The following is a 25,080-nucleotide window of genomic DNA, read 5'->3' as shown; positions in this document are numbered from 1 at the left end:
TGTTATCTGAACAATCAAACCAAAATCAATACCCGGGAAGTACTTGTATAAATGAATTAAAATAACTAAATAATTTGGTTAGAACACCACTCCCGTCTTACATCGACCACACCCTTCGCCCCGTACCTAGTGTACAGCTTATCTATTACTCAGTGGCTCAATTAATGTTTAACGTAAGTATGTTCAGATGTTGATTATGTAATTCTACAACATTAGTATAGTTCAAACCTCATAATATAAATCCGCAAAAAGAATTTGCGTTAATAGAGTTTAACACTCTTTCCAACAGTCATGCACCCCCCTCAATATTCTATGATATAACTCTCATCAGCAAGCCTGCGACTTTTTCAACATTCTCACCGGTTCCAGCTCCAACTGAAACACCTCATGTACCACACTCGCTTTGTCCCCGACCTCATTCATATCGATATTAGTCCCCGACTGAATATCAAGCGTGTTTCATGCACAGGATTTGATTCTTACAAATCTTCATTTACGCCAGTAAGCAGACCAGTGGGAGACGCAATGGCCCCGCCTTCTGTTCATTCTCTGTTTGGTCCCTTGGTTCTTAAATACATGGCTTTTATTTCTTTCAACTTCCTTGTCTCTGGCCTCCTGCTACGTCCCTCTCAACTCACATTCCATTGTTTTCAGCTGGGCCCCTGTTGGCGGCCACCCCCCTAGATAACCTGCTTGTGTCCATCTTAACTTCAATCCCTCCCAAACTTTCTTTATAGGCGTCCATCGTTCCTTTCCCCCTGATCTATATTCAATTTTTTGTTCTAGGAACTCATTAAACCTCAGCTTTGGAGTATTGGGAGTCGCCATTGTGAATTTGCTTTAAACGTAATTTAATTTAATTCAATCGGAATTTAATCGTAGTTTTAATCGAAATTCTCTCCTTCTATCTGAATATAGTTAGCATATACTTCGCCCGACGTTGATTAATACCCACGAGGTATTCGAAGAGACACTATTGCTCGTGCTCTGCCTTATCTCAGAGCTTCTCCTTCGTATATTCAGGTTGAGAAAAACCGCATGGGTTTGTATAGCATTATGGAGCGCACAACCAAGGGATCTATTCGACTATTTAGTCTCAATATTTAAATATTATATTCAGATATTATTTCAATTATACATCAGTCATTTCATTCCTGATTATACATTTATACATGTACCTATTAACATAGGTACATAGTACAATATAGAAGTTTCGGATTTATCCAATATCCCTTATTATAATTCTCTCTCTCTCCCTCTATCTAACCACCAACAATCTTAATGGAAACAATTACAACCACATTGCATTTTAACATAACATAACATAAACAGTTACAAATAGACAAAACAAGACAAAACAGCACGTTATATCTCTGACCCCTGAAAGCCGATCCTTATCAGTGAATTTCTATCAGACTGAGCCGTACCGGACCACAGGGATAAAATTACAATTTATCCCCTCGGCTGCCAGATTTGAAGAATAGTAATTAAGCTATCCCCTACTGATCTCTATTCCCGACCCCTATCGGAACTATCACACATGTCCGACCCCTATCGGTGAATCTCTATCAGACTGAGCCGTACCGGTCACGGAAAAATTACAATTATCCCCTCGGTGCCAGATTTGAAGAATAGTAATTAGCTATCCCCTACTGATCTCTATTCCCGACCCCTATCGGAACTATCAAAGACAAAACAGTGATCACTCATCATTGAAAGCTAGCAGACTGTTGCTGACCGGACTGATATCTCATCAATGATTTAAATCACACCGGCCCGTCGCCGGTTCGTTACTACATATGTTCACATACACTGTTATTTCGACTGTCAGCAAATTATAAATTTACACAAGAATTCATACTTACTCGGAAAAACTGATAAAAAATTTGGACAGACTATTCGACAATATGCAAAGTTTGATTTAACAGGCTTTGCTTACCTTATTTTTTTTATGGTGCACCTTGAAATCAGTTTTCCGAGTTGAGCAGAATTGTTGCCCTCCCCCGAAAGTCTTCACCCGTCTTTCTTATTATTTACTGAATCGTCCCTTTCCCCAACTCGCCTTCTCCACACCAAATCAACTCACTTCGACTGGATCGTTAGTAAACTATCCTCTGCTACCATTTCTGTTAGTAATTAGATATGTAGACGGACGAGTCGGTCAAGGATCGATTCAGACAAGGTGGTAAATTGTATGACAAGCTACAGTTTATTCAGAGTGAAGATATCTAGAACAGCGTAATTACGGCTCTCCCGCTGGTTCGTACGGAAGCGCAGACGAAGAAGAGGCCGTTACAATCAGTACACCACTATTATATAGAAAAGAAAGTAGGTTGATTCTGGAAGATCGGATCTTTGGATTGGTTCAGCTGGGGTGTAGTCTGTAGTCTTCCGCCATTGGCTCAGTAGTCTGTCCGTCATCGTAGAATCCTCTTCGGGCATTCAACGTTCAGAGACAACGGAGATCATGTGTGTGCGCTGGTTTTGGCCATTAGTGTAATGCGGGAGCTATCCTGTAGGGGACCCCACAGGCTCAACTCTGAGTTGTAGCCCCCCCTTAACAATAGTTTGGTCACCTACATAAGAAATAGCATTTCTCTACATTACTGAATGTATCAATGAGTGCTGTTTACACAGAGGTTCAAACCAGGGACCTTTTGCATGTTTCTATCAGTTTTTCAACCACAGACCTTTCGCATGTAAGGTGAACGTGATAACCATTACACTACAGAAACTGCTGCATTAATTACCAGCAAGGAGTAAACCGCATTTTACAAATATTTATTGCATGTATTCGAATTTCCAAAGTAAGGCATTTATTAGAACAACTATTCTCTGTTACAAATACAGTACTTAATGGATTTGTCATAGAGAACTGTTTCCGCCCAGCTTCGAATCGGGGACCATTCGTGTGTAAAGCAAACTTGATAACTACTAAACTAGAGAAACTGCTGCTAGAATTATTACTGTGGAGTAAACCAAATTTTACATATATTCATCGCACTAATTCGAAATTCCAACATAATGCATTTATGAAATTCTCTGTTACAAATACAGTACTTCTCACATGTGTCAGAGACGTCTGTTTCCGCCCAGCATCGAAAAGTATACATTTTGCGTCTTAAGTGAACTTGATAACCACTACGCTATGGAATCTTTTGATTCCCAAAAGAAGGCATTAATGAAAATAGAATTTTCAGTTTCAACTATGGTACTTACTGAATGTATCAATGAGTGCTGTTTACACAGAGGTTCAAACCAGGGACCTTTTGCATGTTAAGTGCACGTGATAACAGCTACACTACAGAAACTTCTGCTTGAGATACCTGCAAGAAGTACACTTAATTTTCTTATAGTCAGTGCATGTATTTGAATTTCCAAAATAAGGTATTTATGAAAGCAACTCATCTCTTTTATAAATACACAACTTACTGCATGTGTCAAAGATGACTGTTTGCGCTCGGTTTCGAACCAGGGACCTTTCGCGTATAAAGCGAACGTGATAACCACTACACTACAGAAACTGATGCAAGTGTTATCAGCAAGGAGTAACCCAAATTTTACAGATATTCATTGCATGTATTCCAATTTCCAAAAAAAGCCATTCATGAGAACATATATTCTCTGTTGTTGATACAGCACTAACTGCATGTGTCAAAGATCACTGTTTCTATCAGTTTTCAACCACAGACCTTTCGCATGTAAGGTGAACGTGATAACCATTACACTACAGAAACTGCTGCATTAATTACCAGCAAGGAGTAAACCGCATTTTACAAATATTTATTGCATGTATTCGAATTTCCAAAGTAAGGCATTTATTAGAACAACTATTCTCTGTTACAAATACAGTACTTAATGGATTTGTCATAGAGAACTGTTTCCACCCAGCTTCGAATCGGGGACCATTCATGTGTAAAGCAAACTTGATAACTACTAAACTAGAGAAACTGCTGCTAGAATTATTACTGTGGAGTAAACCAAATTTTACATATATTCATCGCACGAATTCGAAATTCCAACATAATGCATTTATGAAAATTCTCTGTTACAAATACAGTACTTCTCACATGTGTCAGAGACGTCTGTTTACGCCCAGCATCGAAAAGTATACATTTTGCGTCTTAAGTGAACTTGAATCTTTTGATTCCCAAAAGAAGGCATTAATGAAAAATTGAATTTTCAGTTTCAACTATGGTACTTACTGAATGTATCAATGAGTGCTGTTTACACAGAGGTTCAAACCAGGGACCTTTTGCATGTTAAGTGCACGTGATAACAGCTACACTACAGAAACTTCTGCTTGAGATACCTGCAAGAAGTAAACTTAATTTTCTTATAGTCAGTGCATGTATTTGAATTTCCAAAATAAGGTATTTATGAAAGCAACTCATCTCTTTTACAAATACACAACTTACTGCATGTGTCAAAGATGACTGTTTCCGCCCGGTTTCGAACCAGGGACCTTTCGCGTGTAAAGCGAACGTGATAACCACTACACTACAGAAACTGATGCAAGTGTTATCAGCAAGGAGTAACCCAAATTTTACAGATATTCATTGCATGTATTCCAATTTCCAAAAAAGCCATTCATGAGAACATATATTCTCTGTTGTTGATACAGCACTAACTGCATGTGTCAAAGATCACTGTTTCTATCAGTTTTTCAACCACAGACCTTTCGCATGTAAGGTGAATGTGATAACCATTACACTACAGAAACTGCTGCATTAATTACCAGCAAGGAGTAAACCGCATTTTACAAATATTTATTGCATGTATTCGAATTTCCAAAGTAAGGCATTTATTAGAACAACTATTCTCTGTTACAAATACAGTACTTAATGGATTTGTCATAGAGAACTGTTTCCGCCCAGCTTCGAATCGGGGACCATTCGTGTGTAAAGCAAACTTGATAACTACTAAACTAGAGAAACTGCTGCTAGAATTATTACTGTGGAGTAAACCAAATTTTACATATATTCATCGCACGAATTCGAAATTCCAACATAATGCATTTATGAAAATTCTCTGTTACAAATACAGTACTTCTCACATGTGTCAGAGACGTCTGTTTCCGCCCAGCAACGAAAAGTATACATTTTGCGTCTTAAGTGAACTTGATAACCACTACGCTATGGAATCTTTTGATTCCCAAAAGAAGGCATTAATGAAAAATTGAATTTTCAGTTTCAACTATGGTACTTACTGAATGCATCAATGAGTGCTGTTTACACAGAGGTTCAAACCAGGGACCTTTTGCATGTTAAGTGCACGTGATAACAGCTACACTACAGAAACTTCTGCTTGAGATACCTGCAAGAAGTAAACTTAATTTTCTTATAGTCAGTGCATGTATTTGAATTTCCAAAATAAGGTATTTATGAAAGCAACTCATCTCTTTTATAAATACACAACTTACTGCATGTGTCAAAGATGACTGTTTCCGCCCGGTTTCGAACCAGGGACCTTTCGCGTGTAAAGCGAACGTGATAACCACTACACTACAGAAACTGATGCAAGTGTTATCAGCAAGGAGTAACCCAAGTTTTACAGATATTCATTGCATGTATTCCAATTTCCAAAAAAAGCCATTCATGAGAACATATATTCTCTGTTGTTGATACAGCACTAACTGCATGTGTCAAAGATCACTGTTTCTATCAGTTTTTCAACCACAGACCTTTCGCATGTAAGGTGAACGTGATAACCATTACACTACAGAAACTGCTGCATTAATTACCAGCAAGGAGTAAACCGCATTTTACAAATATTTATTGCATGTATTCGAATTTCCAAAGTAAGGCATTTATTAGAACAACTATTCTCTGTTACAAATACAGTACTTAATGGATTTGTCATAGAGAACTGTTTCCGCCCAGCTTCGAATCGGGGACCATTCATGTGTAAAGCAAACTTGATAACTACTAAACTAGAGAAACTGCTGCTAGAATTATTACTGTGGAGTAAACCAAATTTTACATATATTCATCGCACGAATTCGAAATTCCAACATAATGCATTTATGAAAATTCTCTGTTACAAATACAGTACTTCTCACATGTGTCAGAGACGTCTGTTTCCGCCCAGCATCGAAAAGTATACATTTTGCGTCTTAAGTGAACTTGATAACCACTACGCTATGGAATCTTTTGATTCCCAAAAGAAGGCATTAATGAAAAATTGAATTTTCAGTTTCAACTATGGTACTTACTGAATGTATCAATGAGTGCTGTTTACACAGAGGTTCAAACCAGGGACCTTTTGCATGTTAAGTGCACGTGATAACAGCTACACTACAGAAACTTCTGCTTGAGATACCTGCAAGAAGTAAACTTAATTTTCTTATAGTCAGTGCATGTATTTGAATTTCCAAAATAAGGTATTTATGAAAGCAACTCATCTCTTTTATAAATACACAACTTACTGCATGTGTCAAAGATGACTGTTTCCGCCCGGTTTCGAACCAGGGACCTTTCGCGTGTAAAGCGAACGTGATAACCACTACACTACAGAAACTGATGCAAGTGTTATCAGCAAGGAGTAACCCAAATTTTACAGATATTCATTGCATGTATTCCAATTTCCAAAAAAAGCCATTCATGAGAACATATATTCTCTGTTGTTGATACAGCACTAACTGCATGTGTCAAAGATCACTGTTTCTATCAGTTTTTCAACCACAGACCTTTCGCATGTAAGGTGAACGTGATAACCATTACACTACAGAAACTGCTGCATTAATTACCAGCAAGGAGTAAACCGCATTTTACAAATATTTATTGCATGTATTCGAATTTCCAAAGTAAGGCATTTATTAGAACAACTATTCTCTGTTACAAATACAGTACTTAATGGATTTGTCATAGAGAACTGTTTCCGCCCAGCTTCGAATCGGGGACCATTCATGTGTAAAGCAAACTTGATAACTACTAAACTAGAGAAACTGCTGCTAGAATTATTACTGTGGAGTAAACCAAATTTTACATATATTCATCGCACGAATTCGAAATTCCAACATAATGCATATATGAAAATTCTCTGTTACAAATACAGTACTTCTCACATGTGTCAGAGACGTCTGTTTACGCCCAGCATCGAAAAGTATACATTTTGCGTCTTAAGTGAACTTGAATCTTTTGATTCCCAAAAGAAGGCATTAATGAAAAATAGAATTTTCAGTTTCAACTATGGTACTTACTGAATGTATCAATGAGTGCTGTTTACACAGAGGTTCAAACCAGGGACCTTTTGCATGTTAAGTGCACGTGATAACAGCTACACTACAGAAACTTCTGCTTGAGATACCTGCAAGAAGTAAACTTAATTTTCTTATAGTCAGTGCATGTATTTGAATTTCCAAAATAAGGTATTTATGAAAGCAACTCATCTCTTTTATAAATACACAACTTACTGCATGTGTCAAAGATGACTGTTTCCGCCCGGTTTCGAACCAGGGACCTTTCGCGTGTAAAGCGAACGTGATAACCACTACACTACAGAAACTGATGCAAGTGTTATCAGCAAGGAGTAACCCAAATTTTACAGATATTCATTGCATGTATTCCAATTTCCAAAAAAAGCCATTCATGAGAACATATATTCTCTGTTGTTGATACAGCACTAACTGCATGTGTCAAAGATCACTGTTTCTATCAGTTTTTCAACCACAGACCTTTCGCATGTAAGGTGAACGTGATAACCATTACACTACAGAAACTGCTGCATTAATTACCAGCAAGGAGTAAACCGCATTTTACAAATATTTATTGCATGTATTCGAATTTCCAAAGTAAGGCATTTATTAGAACAACTATTCTCTGTTACAAATACAGTACTTAATGGATTTGTCATAGAGAACTGTTTCCGCCCAGCTTCGAATCGGGGACCATTCATGTGTAAAGCAAACTTGATAACTACTAAACTAGAGAAACTGCTGCTAGAATTATTACTGTGGAGTAAACCAAATTTTACATATATTCATCGCACGAATTCGAAATTCCAACATAATGCATTTATGAAAATTCTCTGTTACAAATACAGTACTTCTCACATGTGTCAGAGACGTCTGTTTACGCCCAGCATCGAAAAGTATACATTTTGCGTCTTAAGTGAACTTGAATCTTTTGATTCCCAAAAGAAGGCATTAATGAAAAATTGAATTTTCAGTTTCAACTATGGTACTTACTGAATGTATCAATGAGTGCTGTTTACACAGAGGTTCAAACCAGGGACCTTTTGCATGTTAAGTGCACGTGATAACAGCTACACTACAGAAACTTCTGCTTGAGATACCTGCAAGAAGTAAACTTAATTTTCTTATAGTCAGTGCATGTATTTGAATTTCCAAAATAAGGTATTTATGAAAGCAACTCATCTCTTTTATAAATACACAACTTACTGCATGTGTCAAAGATGACTGTTTCCGCCCGGTTTCGAACCAGGGACCTTTCGCGTGTAAAGCGAACGTGATAACCACTACACTACAGAAACTGATGCAAGTGTTATCAGCAAGGAGTAACCCAAATTTTACAGATATTCATTGCATGTATTCCAATTTCCAAAAAAAGCCATTCATGAGAACATATATTCTCTGTTGTTGATACAGCACTAACTGCATGTGTCAAAGATCACTGTTTCTATCAGTTTTTCAACCACAGACCTTTCGCATGTAAGGTGAACGTGATAACCATTACACTACAGAAACTGCTGCATTAATTACCAGCAAGGAGTAAACCGCATTTTACAAATATTTATTGCATGTATTCGAATTTCCAAAGTAAGGCATTTATTAGAACAACTATTCTCTGTTACAAATACAGTACTTAATGGATTTGTCATAGAGAACTGTTTCCGCCCAGCTTCGAATCGGGGACCATTCATGTGTAAAGCAAACTTGATAACTACTAAACTAGAGAAACTGCTGCTAGAATTATTACTGTGGAGTAAACCAAATTTTACATATATTCATCGCACGAATTCGAAATTCCAACATAATGCATTTATGAAAATTCTCTGTTACAAATACAGTACTTCTCACATGTGTCAGAGACGTCTGTTTCCGCCCAGCATCGAAAAGTATACATTTTGCGTCTTAAGTGAACTTGATAACCACTACGCTATGGAATCTTTTGATTCCCAAAAGAAGGCATTAATGAAAAATAGAATTTTCAGTTTCAACTATGGTACTTACTGAATGTATCAATGAGTGCTGTTTACACAGAGGTTCAAACCAGGGACCTTTTGCATGTTAAGTGCACGTGATAACAGCTACACTACAGAAACTTCTGCTTGAGATACCTGCAAGAAGTAAACTTAATTTTCTTATAGTCAGTGCATGTATTTGAATTTCCAAAATAAGGTATTTATGAAAGCAACTCATCTCTTTTATAAATACACAACTTACTGCATGTGTCAAAGATGACTGTTTCCGCCCGGTTTCGAACCAGGGACCTTTCGCGTGTAAAGCGAACGTGATAACCACTACACTACAGAAACTGATGCAAGTGTTATCAGCAAGGAGTAACCCAAATTTTACAGATATTCATTGCATGTATTCCAATTTCCAAAAAAAGCCATTCATGAGAACATATATTCTCTGTTGTTGATACAGCACTAACTGCATGTGTCAAAGATCACTGTTTCTATCAGTTTTTCAACCACAGACCTTTCGCATGTAAGGTGAACGTGATAACCATTACACTACAGAAACTGCTGCATTAATTACCAGCAAGGAGTAAACCGCATTTTACAAATATTTATTGCATGTATTCGAATTTCCAAAGTAAGGCATTTATTAGAACAACTATTCTCTGTTACAAATACAGTACTTAATGGATTTGTCATAGAGAACTGTTTCCGCCCAGCTTCGAATCGGGGACCATTCATGTGTAAAGCAAACTTGATAACTACTAAACTAGAGAAACTGCTGCTAGAATTATTACTGTGGAGTAAACCAAATTTTACATATATTCATCGCACGAATTCGAAATTCCAACATAATGCATTTATGAAAATTCTCTGTTACAAATACAGTACTTCTCACATGTGTCAGAGACGTCTGTTTCCGCCCAGCATCGAAAAGTATACATTTTGCGTCTTAAGTGAACTTGATAACCACTACGCTATGGAATCTTTTGATTCCCAAAAGAAGGCATTAATGAAAAATTGAATTTTCAGTTTCAACTATGGTACTTACTGAATGTATCAATGAGTGCTGTTTACACAGAGGTTCAAACCAGGGACCTTTTGCATGTTAAGTGCACGTGATAACAGCTACACTACAGAAACTTCTGCTTGAGATACCTGCAAGAAGTAAACTTAATTTTCTTATAGTCAGTGCATGTATTTGAATTTCCAAAATAAGGTATTTATGAAAGCAACTCATCTCTTTTATAAATACACAACTTACTGCATGTGTCAAAGATGACTGTTTCCGCCCGGTTTCGAACCAGGGACCTTTCGCGTGTAAAGCGAACGTGATAACCACTACACTACAGAAACTGATGCAAGTGTTATCAGCAAGGAGTAACCCAAATTTTACAGATATTCATTGCATGTATTCCAATTTCCAAAAAAAGCCATTCATGAGAACATATATTCTCTGTTGTTGATACAGCACTAACTGCATGTGTCAAAGATCACTGTTTCTATCAGTTTTTCAACCACAGACCTTTCGCATGTAAGGTGAACGTGATAACCATTACACTACAGAAACTGCTGCATTAATTACCAGCAAGGAGTAAACCGCATTTTACAAATATTTATTGCATGTATTCGAATTTCCAAAGTAAGGCATTTATTAGAACAACTATTCTCTGTTACAAATACAGTACTTAATGGATTTGTCATAGAGAACTGTTTCCGCCCAGCTTCGAATCGGGGACCATTCGTGTGTAAAGCAAACTTGATAACTACTAAACTAGAGAAACTGCTGCTAGAATTATTACTGTGGAGTAAACCAAATTTTACATATATTCATCGCACGAATTCGAAATTCCAACATAATGCATTTATGAAAATTCTCTGTTACAAATACAGTACTTCTCACATGTGTCAGAGACGTCTGTTTCCGCCCAGCATCGAAAAGTATACATTTTGCGTCTTAAGTGAACTTGATAACCACTACGCTATGGAATCTTTTGATTCCCAAAAGAAGGCATTAATGAAAAATAGAATTTTCAGTTTCAACTATGGTACTTACTGAATGTATCAATGAGTGCTGTTTACACAGAGGTTCAAACCAGGGACCTTTTGCATGTTAAGTGCACGTGATAACAGCTACACTACAGAAACTTCTGCTTGAGATACCTGCAAGAAGTAAACTTAATTTTCTTATAGTCAGTGCATGTATTTGAATTTCCAAAATAAGGTATTTATGAAAGCAACTCATCTCTTTTATAAATACACAACTTACTGCATGTGTCAAAGATGACTGTTTCCGCCCGGTTTCGAACCAGGGACCTTTCGCGTGTAAAGCGAACGTGATAACCACTACACTACAGAAACTGATGCAAGTGTTATCAGCAAGGAGTAACCCAAATTTTACAGATATTCATTGCATGTATTCCAATTTCCAAAAAAAGCCATTCATGAGAACATATATTCTCTGTTGTTGATACAGCACTAACTGCATGTGTCAAAGATCACTGTTTCTATCAGTTTTTCAACCACAGACCTTTCGCATGTAAGGTGAACGTGATAACCATTACACTACAGAAACTGCTGCATTAATTACCAGCAAGGAGTAAACCGCATTTTACAAATATTTATTGCATGTATTCGAATTTCCAAAGTAAGGCATTTATTAGAACAACTATTCTCTGTTACAAATACAGTACTTAATGGATTTGTCATAGAGAACTGTTTCCGCCCAGCTTCGAATCGGGGACCATTCATGTGTAAAGCAAACTTGATAACTACTAAACTAGAGAAACTGCTGCTAGAATTATTACTGTGGAGTAAACCAAATTTTACATATATTCATCGCACGAATTCGAAATTCCAACATAATGCATTTATGAAAATTCTCTGTTACAAATACAGTACTTCTCACATGTGTCAGAGACGTCTGTTTCCGCCCAGCAACGAAAAGTATACATTTTGCGTCTTAAGTGAACTTGATAACCACTACGCTATGGAATCTTTTGATTCCCAAAAGAAGGCATTAATGAAAAATTGAATTTTCAGTTTCAACTATGGTACTTACTGAATGTATCAATGAGTGCTGTTTACACAGAGGTTCAAACCAGGGACCTTTTGCATGTTAAGTGCACGTGATAACAGCTACACTACAGAAACTTCTGCTTGAGATACCTGCAAGAAGTAAACTTAATTTTCTTATAGTCAGTGCATGTATTTGAATTTCCAAAATAAGGTATTTATGAAAGCAACTCATCTCTTTTATAAATACACAACTTACTGCATGTGTCAAAGATGACTGTTTCCGCCCGGTTTCGAACCAGGGACCTTTCGCGTGTAAAGCGAACGTGATAACCACTACACTACAGAAACTGATGCAAGTGTTATCAGCAAGGAGTAACCCAAATTTTACAGATATTCATTGCATGTATTCCAATTTCCAAAAAAAGCCATTCATGAGAACATATATTCTCTGTTGTTGATACAGCACTAACTGCATGTGTCAAAGATCACTGTTTCTATCAGTTTTTCAACCACAGACCTTTCGCATGTAAGGTGAACGTGATAACCATTACACTACAGAAACTGCTGCATTAATTACCAGCAAGGAGTAAACCGCATTTTACAAATATTTATTGCATGTATTCGAATTTCCAAAGTAAGGCATTTATTAGAACAACTATTCTCTGTTACAAATACAGTACTTAATGGATTTGTCATAGAGAACTGTTTCCGCCCAGCTTCGAATCGGGGACCATTCATGTGTAAAGCAAACTTGATAACTACTAAACTAGAGAAACTGCTGCTAGAATTATTACTGTGGAGTAAACCAAATTTTACATATATTCATCGCACGAATTCGAAATTCCAACATAATGCATTTATGAAAATTCTCTGTTACAAATACAGTACTTCTCACATGTGTCAGAGACGTCTGTTTCCGCCCAGCATCGAAAAGTATACATTTTGCGTCTTAAGTGAACTTGATAACCACTACGCTATGGAATCTTTTGATTCCCAAAAGAAGGCATTAATGAAAAATTGAATTTTCAGTTTCAACTATGGTACTTACTGAATGTATCAATGAGTGCTGTTTACACAGAGGTTCAAACCAGGGACCTTTTGCATGTTAAGTGCACGTGATAACAGCTACACTACAGAAACTTCTGCTTGAGATACCTGCAAGAAGTAAACTTAATTTTCTTATAGTCAGTGCATGTATTTGAATTTCCAAAATAAGGTATTTATGAAAGCAACTCATCTCTTTTATAAATACACAACTTACTGCATGTGTCAAAGATGACTGTTTCCGCCCGGTTTCGAACCAGGGACCTTTCGCGTGTAAAGCGAACGTGATAACCACTACACTACAGAAACTGATGCAAGTGTTATCAGCAAGGAGTAACCCAAATTTTACAGATATTCATTGCATGTATTCCAATTTCCAAAAAAAGCCATTCATGAGAACATATATTCTCTGTTGTTGATACAGCACTAACTGCATGTGTCAAAGATCACTGTTTCTATCAGTTTTTCAACCACAGACCTTTCGCATGTAAGGTGAACGTGATAACCATTACACTACAGAAACTGCTGCATTAATTACCAGCAAGGAGTAAACCGCATTTTACAAATATTTATTGCATGTATTCGAATTTCCAAAGTAAGGCATTTATTAGAACAACTATTCTCTGTTACAAATACAGTACTTAATGGATTTGTCATAGAGAACTGTTTCCGCCCAGCTTCGAATCGGGGACCATTCGTGTGTAAAGCAAACTTGATAACTACTAAACTAGAGAAACTGCTGCTAGAATTATTACTGTGGAGTAAACCAAATTTTACATATATTCATCGCACGAATTCGAAATTCCAACATAATGCATTTATGAAAATTCTCTGTTACAAATACAGTACTTCTCACATGTGTCAGAGACGTCTGTTTCCGCCCAGCATCGAAAAGTATACATTTTGCGTCTTAAGTGAACTTGATAACCACTACGCTATGGAATCTTTTGATTCCCAAAAGAAGGCATTAATGAAAAATTGAATTTTCAGTTTCAACTATGGTACTTACTGAATGTATCAATGAGTGCTGTTTACACAGAGGTTCAAACCAGGGACCTTTTGCATGTTAAGTGCACGTGATAACAGCTACACTACAGAAACTTCTGCTTGAGATACCTGCAAGAAGTAAACTTAATTTTCTTATAGTCAGTGCATGTATTTGAATTTCCAAAATAAGGTATTTATGAAAGCAACTCATCTCTTTTATAAATACACAACTTACTGCATGTGTCAAAGATGACTGTTTCCGCCCGGTTTCGAACCAGGGACCTTTCGCGTGTAAAGCGAACGTGATAACCACTACACTACAGAAACTGATGCAAGTGTTATCAGCAAGGAGTAACCCAAATTTTACAGATATTCATTGCATGTATTCCAATTTCCAAAAAAAGCCATTCATGAGAACATATATTCTCTGTTGTTGATACAGCACTAACTGCATGTGTCAAAGATCACTGTTTCTATCAGTTTTTCAACCACAGACCTTTCGCATGTAAGGTGAACGTGATAACCATTACACTACAGAAACTGCTGCATTAATTACCAGCAAGGAGTAAACCGCATTTTACAAATATTTATTGCATGTATTCGAATTTCCAAAGTAAGGCATTTATTAGAACAACTATTCTCTGTTACAAATACAGTACTTAATGGATTTGTCATAGAGAACTGTTTCCGCCCAGCTTCGAATCGGGGACCATTCATGTGTAAAGCAAACTTGATAACTACTAAACTAGAGAAACTGCTGCTAGAATTATTACTGTGGAGTAAACCAAATTTTACATATATTCATCGCACGAATTCGAAATTCCAACATAATGCATTTATGAAAATTCTCTGTTACAAATACAGTACTTCTCACATGTGTCAGAGACGTCTGTTTCCGCCCAGCAACGAAAAGTATACATTTTGCGTCTTAAGTGAACTTGATAACCACTACGCTATGGAATCTTTTGATTCCCAAAAGAAGGCATTAATGAAAAATAGAATTTTCAGTTTCAACTATGGTACTTACTGAATGTATCAATGAGTGCTGTTTACACAGAGGTTCAAACCAGGGACCTTTTGCATGTTAAGTGCACGTGATAACAGCTACACTACAGAAACTTCTGCTTGAGATACCTGCAAGAAGTAAACTTAATTTTCTTATAGTCAGTGCATGTATTTGAATTTCCAAAATAAGGTATTTATGAAAGCAACTCATCTCTTTTATAAATACACAACTTACTGCATGTGTCAAAGATGACTGTTTCCGCCCGGTTTCGAACCAGGGACCTTTCGCGTGTAAAGCGAACGTGATAACCACTACACTACAGAAACTGATGCAAGTGTTATCAGCAAGGAGTAACCCAAATTTTACAGATATTCATTGCATGTATTCCAATTTCCAAAAAAAGCCATTCATGAGAACATATATTCTCTGTTGTTGATACAGCACTAACTGCATGTGTCAAAGATCACTGTTTCTATCAGTTTTTCAACCACAGACCTTTCGCATGTAAGGTGAACGTGATAACCATTACACTACAGAAACTGCTGCATTAATTACCAGCAAGGAGTAAACCGCATTTTACAAATATTTATTGCATGTATTCGAATTTCCAAAGTAAGGCATTTATTAGAACAACTATTCTCTGTTACAAATACAGTACTTAATGGATTTGTCATAGAGAACTGTTTCCGCCCAGCTTCGAATCGGGGACCATTCATGTGTAAAGCAAACTTGATAACTACTAAACTAGAGAAACTGCTGCTAGAATTATTACTGTGGAGTAAACCAAATTTTACATATATTCATCGCACGAATTCGAAATTCCAACATAATGCATTTATGAAAATTCTCTGTTACAAATACAGTACTTCTCACATGTGTCAGAGACGTCTGTTTCCGCCCAGCAACGAAAAGTATACATTTTGCGTCTTAAGTGAACTTGATAACCACTACGCTATGGAATCTTTTGATTCCCAAAAGAAGGCATTAATGAAAAATAGAATTTTCAGTTTCAACTATGGTACTTACTGAATGTATCAATGAGTGCTGTTTACACAGAGGTTCAAACCAGGGACCTTTTGCATGTTAAGTGCACGTGATAACAGCTACACTACAGAAACTTCTGCTTGAGATACCTGCAAGAAGTAAACTTAATTTTCTTATAGTCAGTGCATGTATTTGAATTTCCAAAATAAGGTATTTATGAAAGCAACTCATCTCTTTTATAAATACACAACTTACTGCATGTGTCAAAGATGACTGTTTCCGCCCGGTTTCGAACCAGGGACCTTTCGCGTGTAAAGCGAACGTGATAACCACTACACTACAGAAACTGATGCAAGTGTTATCAGCAAGGAGTAACCCAAATTTTACAGATATTCATTGCATGTATTCCAATTTCCAAAAAAAGCCATTCATGAGAACATATATTCTCTGTTGTTGATACAGCACTAACTGCATGTGTCAAAGATCACTGTTTCTATCAGTTTTTCAACCACAGACCTTTCGCATGTAAGGTGAACGTGATAACCATTACACTACAGAAACTGCTGCATTAATTACCAGCAAGGAGTAAACCGCATTTTACAAATATTTATTGCATGTATTCGAATTTCCAAAGTAAGGCATTTATTAGAACAACTATTCTCTGTTACAAATACAGTACTTAATGGATTTGTCATAGAGAACTGTTTCCGCCCAGCTTCGAATCGGGGACCATTCGTGTGTAAAGCAAACTTGATAACTACTAAACTAGAGAAACTGCTGCTAGAATTATTACTGTGGAGTAAACCAAATTTTACATATATTCATCGCACGAATTCGAAATTCCAACATAATGCATTTATGAAAATTCTCTGTTACAAATACAGTACTTCTCACATGTGTCAGAGACGTCTGTTTCCGCCCAGCAACGAAAAGTATACATTTTGCGTCTTAAGTGAACTTGATAACCACTACGCTATGGAATCTTTTGATTCCCAAAAGAAGGCATTAATGAAAAATTGAATTTTCAGTTTCAACTATGGTACTTACTGAATGTATCAATGAGTGCTGTTTACACAGAGGTTCAAACCAGGGACCTTTTGCATGTTAAGTGCACGTGATAACAGCTACACTACAGAAACTTCTGCTTGAGATACCTGCAAGAAGTAAACTTAATTTTTTATAGTCAGTGCATGTATTTGAATTTCCAAAATAAGGTATTTATGAAAGCAACTCATCTCTTTTATAAATACACAACTTACTGCATGTGTCAAAGATGACTGTTTGCGCCCGGTTTCGAACCAGGGACCTTTCGCGTGTAAAGCGAACGTCATAACCACTACACTACAGAAACTGATGCAAGTGTCATCAGCAAGGAGTAACCCAAATTTTACAGATATTCATTGCATGTATTCCAATTTCCAAAAAAAGCCATTCATGAGAACATATATTCTCTGTTGTTGATACAGCACTAACTGCATGTGTCAAAGATCACTGTTTCTATCAGTTTTTCAACCACAGACCTTTCGCATGTAAGGTGAACGTGATAACCATTACACTACAGAAACTGCTGCATTAATTACCAGCAAGGAGTAAACCGCATTTTACAAATATTTATTGCATGTATTCGAATTTCCAAAGTAAGGCATTTATTAGAACAACTATTCTCTGTTACAAATACAGTACTTAATGGATTTGTCATAGAGAACTGTTTCCGCCCAGCTTCGAATCGGGGACCTTTCATGTGTAAAGCAAACTTGATAACTACTAAACTAGAGAAACTGCTGCTAGAATTATTACTGTGGAGTAAACCAAATTTTACATATATTCATCGCACGAATCCGAAATTCCAACATAATGCATTTATGAAAATTCTCTGTTACAAATACAGTACTTCTCACATGTGTCAGAGACGTCTGTTTCCGCCCAGCAACGAAAAGTATACATTTTGCGTCCTAAGTGAACTTGATAACCACTACGCTATGGAATCTTTTGATTCCCAAAAGAAGGCATTAATGAAAAATAGAATTTTCAGTTTCAACTATGGTACTTACTGAATGTATCAATGAGTGCTGTTTACACAGAGGTTCAAACCAGGGACCTTTTGCATGTTAAGTGCACGTGATAACAGCTACACTACAGAAACTTCTGCTTGAGATACCTGCAAGAAGTAAACTTAATTTTTTTATAGTCAGTGCATGTATTTGAATTTCCAAAATAAGGTATTTATGAAAGCAACTCATCTCTTTTATAAATACACAACTTACTGCATGTGTCAAAGATGACTGTTTGCGCCCGGTTTCGAACCAGGGACCTTTCGCGTGTAAAGCGAACGTCATAACCACTACACTACAGAAACTGATGCAAGTGTTATCAGCAAGGAGTAACCCAAATTTTACAGATATTCATTGCATGTATTCCAATTTCCAAAAAAAGCCATTCATGAGAACATATATTCTCTGTTGTTGATACAGCACTAACTGCATGTGTCAAAGATCACTGTTTCTATCAGTTTTTCAACCACAGACCTTTCGCATGTAAGGTGAACGTGATAACCATTACACTACAGAAACTGCTGCATTAATTACCAGCAAGGAGTAAACCGCATTTTACAAATATTTATTGCATGTATTCGAATTTCCAAAGTAAGGCATTTATTAGAACAACTATTCTCTGTTACAAATACAGTACTTAATGGATTTGTCATAGAGAACTGTTTCCGCCCAGCTTCGAATCGGGGACCTTTCATGTGTAAAGCAAACTTGATAACTACTAAACTAGAGAAACTGCTGCTAGAATTATTACTGTGGAGTAAACCAAATTTTACATATATTCATCGCACGAATTCGAAATTCCAACATAATGCATTCATGAAAATTCTCTGTTACAAATACAGTACTTCTCACATGTGTCAGAGACGTCTGTTTCCGCCCAGCATCGAAAAGTATACATTTTGCGTCTTAAGTGAACTTGATAACCACTACGCTATGGAATCTTTTGATTCCCAAAAGAAGGCATTAATGAAAAATAGAATTTTCAGTTTCAACTATGGTACTTACTGAATGTATCAATGAGTGCTGTTTACACAGAGGTTCAAACCAGGGACCTTTTGCATGTTAAGTGCACGTGATAACAGCTACACTACAGAAACTTCTGCTTGAGATACCTGCAAGAAGTAAACTTAATTTTCTTATAGTCAGTGCATGTATTTGAATTTCCAAAATAAGGTATTTATGAAAGCAACTCATCTCTTTTATAAATACACAACTTACTGCATGTGTCAAAGATGACTGTTTCCGCCCGGTTTCGAACCAGGGACCTTTCGCGTGTAAAGCGAACGTGATAACCACTACACTTGTTAGTAATTGGATATGTAGACGGACGAGTCGGTCAAGGATCGATTCAGACAAGGTGGTAAATTGTATGACAAGCTCCAGTTTATTCAGAGTGAAGATATCTAGAACAGCGTAATTACGGCTCTCCCGCTGGTTCGTACGGAAGCGCAGACGAAGAAGAGGCCGTTACAATCAGTACACCACTTATATATAGAAAAGAAAGTAGGTTGATTCTGGAAGATCGGATCTTTGGATTGTTCAGCTGGGGTGTAGTCTGTAGTCTTCCGCCATTGGCTCAGTAGTCTGTCTGTCATCGTAGAATCCTCTTCGGGCATTCAACGTTCAGAGACAACGGAGATCATGTGTGTGTGCGCTGGTTTTGGCCATTAGTGTAATGCGGGAGCTATCCTGTAGGGGACCCCACAGGCTCAACTCTGAGTGGTAGCCCCCCCTTAACAATAGTTTGGTCACCTACATAAGAATTAGCATTTCTCTACAAAACCCTCTCTTCACGTCTCACCAGAGACGTGACACAACCTAACTGGATCCAGACACAAAGAGAAACTTCTCCCAATGGGACTATGAAATAAGGCACGGTTTTAAACAGAAATAGATATATATGTATTACATCATGTTCTCCATTCAATCCCACTATGTACTAAGTTGGCTACCAGCCACCTAGGAACTTACAACCCTCATTTTACAGAGCGGAGAACAACAGCTCAAAATAAAAGTAAATGCTTGTCTACATAAGCCAACTTTTTTCCCGCAGGAAAAAGTTGTGATTCCCTCTCTTCACATCTCCAAAGAGATGTGACTTAAACTAGGCAAGTCAGGTGGAATGATCCACTTGTATAACACATACATACATCCCCATAAGGCAACAGCAGATATAATGTAAACCTAAATAGGCACTCTCCTCCTCATCCTCGAATTCATGTAGGTCTTTATCCAGCAGAGGAAACATCTGGGAAGGGGAGGAAGGGTCAATGGCTCTAGAGATAACCCTAGTGGCAAGGGAACGGATGCATGGAATGCAACAGCATCCACAGAGAACTAAAATGTCAGCGAACACCGAAATGGATACCAAAATGGAGGACACCAGGGTTTTATATTTACCAAACGCACTCATCCAGGAGTCCCACATCGAGGTATCCATCCCAGAATGAGATTTCATTTTACCATTAAGCGTCCTCAAACCTTCTAGGGCCATGGTCAAGCTACCATCGGAGGCCGTGTTACTAGGGATGAAAATGCAACACTGTTCACCAAACATAGTACAAGCTCCACCTTTCTCCGCCAGTAGCATATCTACTGCAATGCGATTCTGGAATGTCATAAGAGAAGTTGCAGCCAGGCGCTCATGCTCCATACCGTTATCACGCACCTGGCTCCTGTTATCTAACAAAAAAACGCTTGTTCTCGCAACCCCACGCTCTGAATGTGCCCTCCCTTCTGTATTTTTCCAGCATGAGAAAGTCCCCTGGCCCTGACACTTTTAACAATGTTTCAAGTCAGCTATGTTGCATAACACTTGCATACATCAACACAAGCCAACAGCAGATAATATTCAATCATATATATGGTAATGGCTATAATGTAAAACACAGGAACCAATAATCCCTCTTTTTCACACCCCCCAGGGTGTGAACAAAAATTCAGCAATGAATCATATAACAGTCACAGAGTTTAAAATACCTTCATGTCAAAAGAGAACAGCTCATTCAAAAACAGAACATAAAAAAAAAAATTGTGTGAAATTTAAGTCCCCCTTTTGACACCCACAAGGGTGTCACTTAGCAAAAACAGGATAACACTTTATTGTTTATTGACATGTAAGATACCGGATAAAACTTTGGTCATGGAAAACAGAGTAAAGCAAAGCAAAGCATTATTATAAACCATCTGGTCCTCTCAGCTACTCCTATCCTGCACCAGTTGGGCTTCATGCCACCCAGGGACTCAAAACCTTCACAACAGGGAGAACAAACATACTGGAAAGAAAACCCATCATAAAGATGTATAACAAGGAACTGTGGTGGTGTAAGATTTATTCTACTACCTCGCCCACAGCATACCATGGGTCATCCTCAGTCAGTCTCATCCTCCCCTGAAAGCATGCTTCAGTATCAGCATCTCCAACTGGAGCATCAAGCAAAGGCATCATCATGCCTGAAGCCTTCACCACATCTGTAACAGACTTCTTAAAACACGGTATGATGCAAGCAGCACAACACGTCAAATAACAAAAATTAGGGTCAGAAATCCAGTAACCACCATTCTAGTTTACTTACCAAAACCAGGCTCCCACTCAAGAGAACAGGCCAGACTCCTCCACCCCCGCCATGGTCCTCATCTCAGCAGATAGTGCATCAAGCCCACTAAGGGCCTTAGATATACTACTATCTGGACTGGTGTTATTAGGAATATACGTGCAACATTGTTCACCGAACATCTTGCATACGCCCCCCTGACTGGCAAGAAGCATATCCAAAGCAAGTCTATTCTGTCTGGCAACCCTAGATGTGGCCTCAAACTGTTCAGACATACCAGTGAGTGCATCACGGGGGTAATTAACAAAACGCTGTTGATCATAGTAGATGTAATGAATCCATGCAGTCTGTCTTGCATCCACTATGGCTGGACCTATAATCCCTCATTCCTGCCCAAGGCCTGAAGCTCATGAGGAACCCCCACCGGCACTCCCAACAGGTTAGTGTGTATGTCAACTACATCCTCTGTCCATGGAGCACTACTTCTATGTCTCCCATGGGATGGAATGTTTTCAGGTCCCCTGGATACAGAACCCAACAGCTGTTCAGCAGTAACATCAACAATGGTCAGTGGAATTATCAAACTGGTCAGAGCACACGTACCTTGCCAGTCTCCTCTAAGAATGGGTCTCAGCACTCTTTTGGGTCCACAGATCCACCACACATCAGCCAGACCACTAGTTTGGTTTAGGCCTGTAACTGGCCAAGTGGAATTAATGGTTATGTTACTACTGCAATCAGCTTCAGGCAATCTCCCATAATCAATGCCATTACCTGTACCCGTGATGCAACTTTAATTGCCCCCATATGCCTCAACACCCCAAGGGGCCCGATGAGGAGGTACTGTAGGAAACACAAGGCTCAAAGAGGAACAGAGAGTTGAATTGGCCTCAACCAGGTATAAACCTCTCAGAATACACAACCACCCCTCTCCTTCTCCTATAGCAAATGGGTGTGTAGCCAGAACAGGTCCATCATGACCAATGTTTCATGTAACTCATGTAGTCCTTTCTTTTCAGGGTCTTAACTGTACCTCATAAGAAAGCCACAAATTGTCCCTACCAATAACACCAGTCTCAGTGCCTAATTGATCAATAGCTGAATAGTCTAACATTAATTACCTGAATGGGATTTTTTAATACAGTGGTGGCAGGTTCGGTCCAGGGGTGGTAGAGGAGTGTGTCTGGCCCTGGTTCATCTGGGACCTCTGGTTTTGGCAGCACCTTAATAGAAAACACACCCATCGTGTCTGTCCCGGTCCTTTGTAGTCCGAGGGTGTAAGTGCCTGCATCAGAGAGCTTAATAGTTTTGATGGTTAGCAAGATTTCATCACCTTTACAAAGTTCAACAGTGCTCCCAGGTTTTCCCATATCATGAAAAGCCTATCCACCTTTGTGGGATCCCCTATGCTATAAGGATACCCTCTCTTCCAATCCCAGAACTGTCCCAAGTCGGTTATCCTGTAATCCCCATACGGACACCCTCCCAATTTAATATAATTTCATTTATAATTTTCGTCCACTTGTTCTGTAGACATACATTCAGCATTCCACGGGTCAGAACCTGGAATCCGCTGGTACATCACCATCTATTTCCATCGATTTCTCCAGAGTCCTGGAAATAAGGCCTCATAGACAGGGAGTTAGACAACAGCCCCATAAAACTAAAACAGTCACACAGGTGAATGTAGCCCACAATACAGTGATCATAATATTTTCCCCATTTTCTAAACATATTATCAAACCCAATTAATCAGAAGTATCCACCCCAGTGTTTTCTGTCAACCCGTGATCCAGGGTGGTCAAACCAGCTGAGGCTTCGGGTACTGATTCATCCGGAGCTGTGTTATTTGGGATTTCACCCACGATAAGACCGCTCAGACAAACAGCTTCCATGTGAAGCCCCACCCTTTCCCCGAGAACACATCACTTAGCAAGAGCCAGACACATCTTCACTTCTATGAACAAAAACAGGGGTGACAGGACAGGGAGGATTTTCTTCATTCGAGAGATGGCCCCCGGAATTCTGTTAATTCCAGTTCTCCTCTCGAACACTGTTTATTGTTCGATAGTGTCAGTGTGTCTTACCCTCCCACCGTGCGATATGAATCCGGGTAGCTCTTTCAGCTAGCTGCCACCAGGAGACCTTGGTATGGTCCCCCCAACAAGCCTCTGGGACTGGATTGAGTGACTTCACCTGCAGTTCACCTATAATGCATAAAATGCTGGACATACAGGCTTGGTTAACAAACAGTTTCTCATGTTTTATCTGATTCTATCTTTAACTTCTATGCCCATTTGTTAGCTACATTTTAAAAAATATTCGTTTATCCAATAGGCCCCATCCTATCCTATACCACAATTTACCTATCCCCCTTTTGATACCTAGCTTTGCCCAGGTAACAACTTTACCTGCTCTAAATAATGACTTAGGTAAGATTAGTATATTATCCGTCTGTTCTGACATTATCATGTAGGAGCGCCCCTTTAATTTTCCACATGTCCAATTCTCCCTTTTGTCTCCACTCAGTGACTGTTATCTACACACTCCGTTATCTTTGCTCGTCCTGGCTCCCTTCTAAAACTTCTCCTCTCTGCTCTCCAACCGTCAAGGTCTCTGCAGTGCGGGGGAGGGCTCATCTGTCTGCCTTTTCCCATGTTTCCACATTTTAACTAAATGTCCCACTGTTTGGCTTTATCTAAACTCATGGATTTTTATTTTTAGAAAAACATGTCTATGGTGGCAATTACTAAAGTCTTTATATAGGTTAAGTAAACTCCACTATAATTAAGTTACCTTAAAAAAATTAATTTCAAAAAAATATCTATTTTATTTTTTATTTTTTTAAACAGTATTACCCATGACCACAAATGTATTATTCAAATGGCACCCCCTTGTGGCTGATCAGACCACCCGAGAGAGCCATGAAATCCGGTCACGGGTTACACCATCCCCCCACATTCGTGTTCCATACCATATTAGACATATTAAAGAACCCTTTATCCTTAAAATAAAATAAAAATCGCTTGTGTAATTAAAACTCATAAAATAAACTTATAAAGGTTCCATATGTGAGCGTGCCTCTTTAAAATATCATGTCTCTGGGAACATGGAAATCCCCTTAACCCAAACATTTACTACAAAAACAAAACCTAATAATTATGATAATCCCCTCAAACTCAAATAATTTGTCTCGATGTTTCATGTCTTATTCGTGTTTCTCCAAATTTTCTCCCAAAAATACTTCTTAAATACCCAGCCATTAGACAGACACACACACAACTGTGAT

General features: G+C 38.1%; 16 non-coding genes across 16 annotated transcripts; all 16 read right to left on the bottom strand.

Annotated features, from left to right (window-relative positions):
• Positions 1-3,451: 3,451 nt before the first annotated feature.
• Positions 3,452-3,524, bottom strand: trnai-uau (transfer RNA isoleucine (anticodon UAU)). The gene has a single exon. It is a non-coding gene; the product is annotated as a tRNA-Ile (tRNA).
• Positions 3,525-4,437: 913 nt separating this feature from the next.
• trnav-uac (transfer RNA valine (anticodon UAC)) lies at positions 4,438-4,510 on the bottom strand. The gene has a single exon. It is a non-coding gene; the product is annotated as a tRNA-Val (tRNA).
• A 931-nt stretch (positions 4,511-5,441) lies between these two features.
• trnav-uac (transfer RNA valine (anticodon UAC)) lies at positions 5,442-5,514 on the bottom strand. Its single transcript has one exon. It is a non-coding gene; the product is annotated as a tRNA-Val (tRNA).
• A 932-nt stretch (positions 5,515-6,446) lies between these two features.
• trnav-uac (transfer RNA valine (anticodon UAC)) lies at positions 6,447-6,519 on the bottom strand. The gene has a single exon. It is a non-coding gene; the product is annotated as a tRNA-Val (tRNA).
• Positions 6,520-7,433: 914 nt separating this feature from the next.
• Positions 7,434-7,506, bottom strand: trnav-uac (transfer RNA valine (anticodon UAC)). Its single transcript has one exon. It is a non-coding gene; the product is annotated as a tRNA-Val (tRNA).
• Positions 7,507-8,420: 914 nt separating this feature from the next.
• trnav-uac (transfer RNA valine (anticodon UAC)) lies at positions 8,421-8,493 on the bottom strand. The gene has a single exon. It is a non-coding gene; the product is annotated as a tRNA-Val (tRNA).
• A 932-nt stretch (positions 8,494-9,425) lies between these two features.
• Positions 9,426-9,498, bottom strand: trnav-uac (transfer RNA valine (anticodon UAC)). The gene has a single exon. It is a non-coding gene; the product is annotated as a tRNA-Val (tRNA).
• A 932-nt stretch (positions 9,499-10,430) lies between these two features.
• trnav-uac (transfer RNA valine (anticodon UAC)) lies at positions 10,431-10,503 on the bottom strand. The gene has a single exon. It is a non-coding gene; the product is annotated as a tRNA-Val (tRNA).
• A 932-nt stretch (positions 10,504-11,435) lies between these two features.
• trnav-uac (transfer RNA valine (anticodon UAC)) lies at positions 11,436-11,508 on the bottom strand. Its single transcript has one exon. It is a non-coding gene; the product is annotated as a tRNA-Val (tRNA).
• A 932-nt stretch (positions 11,509-12,440) lies between these two features.
• On the bottom strand, positions 12,441-12,513 carry trnav-uac (transfer RNA valine (anticodon UAC)). Its single transcript has one exon. It is a non-coding gene; the product is annotated as a tRNA-Val (tRNA).
• Positions 12,514-13,445: 932 nt separating this feature from the next.
• Positions 13,446-13,518, bottom strand: trnav-uac (transfer RNA valine (anticodon UAC)). Its single transcript has one exon. It is a non-coding gene; the product is annotated as a tRNA-Val (tRNA).
• Positions 13,519-14,450: 932 nt separating this feature from the next.
• On the bottom strand, positions 14,451-14,523 carry trnav-uac (transfer RNA valine (anticodon UAC)). The gene has a single exon. It is a non-coding gene; the product is annotated as a tRNA-Val (tRNA).
• A 932-nt stretch (positions 14,524-15,455) lies between these two features.
• Positions 15,456-15,528, bottom strand: trnav-uac (transfer RNA valine (anticodon UAC)). The gene has a single exon. It is a non-coding gene; the product is annotated as a tRNA-Val (tRNA).
• Positions 15,529-16,460: 932 nt separating this feature from the next.
• trnav-uac (transfer RNA valine (anticodon UAC)) lies at positions 16,461-16,533 on the bottom strand. Its single transcript has one exon. It is a non-coding gene; the product is annotated as a tRNA-Val (tRNA).
• Positions 16,534-17,464: 931 nt separating this feature from the next.
• Positions 17,465-17,537, bottom strand: trnav-uac (transfer RNA valine (anticodon UAC)). The gene has a single exon. It is a non-coding gene; the product is annotated as a tRNA-Val (tRNA).
• A 932-nt stretch (positions 17,538-18,469) lies between these two features.
• trnav-uac (transfer RNA valine (anticodon UAC)) lies at positions 18,470-18,542 on the bottom strand. The gene has a single exon. It is a non-coding gene; the product is annotated as a tRNA-Val (tRNA).
• Positions 18,543-25,080: the final 6,538 nt, after the last annotated feature.

Source organism: Oncorhynchus kisutch, unplaced genomic scaffold (genome assembly GCF_002021735.2).
Source record: "Oncorhynchus kisutch isolate 150728-3 unplaced genomic scaffold, Okis_V2 scaffold1213, whole genome shotgun sequence".
Lineage (NCBI taxonomy): Eukaryota > Metazoa > Chordata > Actinopteri > Salmoniformes > Salmonidae > Oncorhynchus > Oncorhynchus kisutch.
This window is presented reverse-complemented; position numbering and strand designations above follow the sequence as displayed.